This window comes from Austrofundulus limnaeus, unplaced genomic scaffold (genome assembly GCF_001266775.1).
Source record: "Austrofundulus limnaeus strain Quisiro unplaced genomic scaffold, Austrofundulus_limnaeus-1.0 Scaffold62, whole genome shotgun sequence".
NCBI classification, from domain to species: domain Eukaryota; kingdom Metazoa; phylum Chordata; class Actinopteri; order Cyprinodontiformes; family Rivulidae; genus Austrofundulus; species Austrofundulus limnaeus.
The window spans coordinates 2,293,905-2,295,900 of NW_013952464.1; the positions used below are offsets into that span (position 1 = coordinate 2,293,905).

At 38.4% G+C, this 1,996-nt stretch overlaps 1 protein-coding gene across 1 annotated transcript in view; it reads right to left on the reverse strand.

The window, feature by feature from the left end:
* Positions 1-1,996, reverse strand: part of LOC106518537 (solute carrier family 2, facilitated glucose transporter member 9) — a gene marked incomplete at both ends in the record, with an annotated part of 85,160 nt that overhangs the window by 53,352 nt on the left and 29,812 nt on the right.

The window sequence follows — 1,996 nt, forward strand, 5'->3', positions numbered from 1 at the left end:
GTGTGTGTGTGTGTGTGTGTGTGTGTGTGTGTGTGTGTGTCACTGTGATCGTTTGTTAACTCTACCTCTGTTTTAGTAAAGGAATTTTTGTACCACTGTGTTTTGAAAGTAATGATGCAGGTTAAAGGGAATATTATGCAAAATAGATTTTTTTAAACTTTATATCATGTTATAATGTCTTTTCTCATCCAAAAAATACCAGAGTGTTGTTTTGATTAATGCATGTTTGAGAATCCTTGAATCTCCTGTGGTAGCCAGGTGGAGCTGCCTAAATGCGTGCAGGTACAAAACACCGCCCATTTGCACAAAGCTCCTCCCTGGAGCTCAGACTGCAGCCAAGCTCCTGCCCCACGGAGCATCCCTCCACTGAAGCATTGTTGCGAAGACGTGCTGAAGTGGGAGTGTCAGAAATGGTAGGAGATTCTTAAAGTGACAGAGACCAATTGCTGCAGCTTTTTTTTGTAGCAAATGAAGTTAACATGGTTACTTGATTTYGGTGCAGAATTGAACTATGTGCTTGGAAAATATAGAATATACCCCCCACCCCAAGTGTTTTAACTCCAAAGGTTTCATTTAAAACACAAAAAATGGCCATACCTCAGCCAATTTTGCAAATGCTAAGCTACAAATTGGTGAGGTGATAGCTGATAATCATCTCCAGTGTTACATCTTTGCTTAAACTGTTTGTTTGTCTGTCAGCAAAACATATCACAAACCACTGACAGATTTTATTGGAATCTTTTAAAAACAATACTGGATGTGCATTAACAAACAATGAATAAAGTTTTAAAATGACTGTATGTCAAGATGACTGCCGCAGCTGTTCAACTTTRGTTAACACACAACGATTTTTACGTCTGTTGATTTTACTGATAGAGCTAACTGTTGGTGTGGAAAAAGCACATATGATTTTGCATAACATCATTTCTCAACACAAAATAAAGTGAATGGATTTCCAAGAGCAAATCTGCAGACATTTCCAACTCAAAGATGAAAAATAATTTTGTTAGGAAAATGAAATAAAAACCCTGGAATGATTACGCTTTCATTTATTTTGAACAAACTGTGGATACTTTGCTGGTAGTTAGCACTCACAAACGACAGATGTGGGTTTCAACAATTTCACACTTTATCTTCACATATCCCCTAGACAGAAAGTGATTGTCTCTAAACACATCTCACTCATGGTATCAATTCACATYCAATAACATAAACTTAAACATGAACAACTAACCAACCTAAACAAGATGACAAACCAGGACAACTTCTTTTTACACTCACATTTTTAACAGTCACACACATGCACACAAATTACTTCCACCAAACTCAGTGTCCTTTAGTGCAGCATAAAGGCAGWGTGTTCAGCTCAACATTAACTGCAGTTCAACCAGTTACTGTAACAGCAACATGCTTACTTCTGTTTTCTATCCAGCTACTAGTCTACACACAAAACTTTTTTCTCATTCAAAAATGCTAAAGTTGGGAAGAGCTTCAGCTGGGGACATGTTGTCTAATACAGGGACTCTCCACAAAAATCTGGGACATCTGGTCATCCTAACCCAAGATGATCTTAGTTTAAAGCTCTGGTATTAAAAGTTCCAAGCAAAACATATTACTTTAAGGAATGCAAGGCTTTTAAATATTTTTTTTTTCTTCGGAGCACTTTTCTATCAGAATGTCCCAAACTGCATCAGTGCTCAGTTTGGATTTTCTGAACATGCAGTGAAATTTACTCTCAGCATATTGCATGCATGTATCTCCATATTCATATCCCGATGGACGTTCTCCCTTCAGGCTCAAGACATTTCTTTCCCAGACACTCCAACAGCGCACAAGAAGGCTCACACAAACACCAACCGTCAGCATACTACCAGCTTATTAGGGTCTCTGAAGATTTTTGAGAATGGATATTTATGAACCTGTGTGTGTGTGTGTGTGTGTGTGTGTGTGTGTGTGTGTGTGTGTGTGTGTGTGTGTGTGTGTGTGTGTGTGTGTG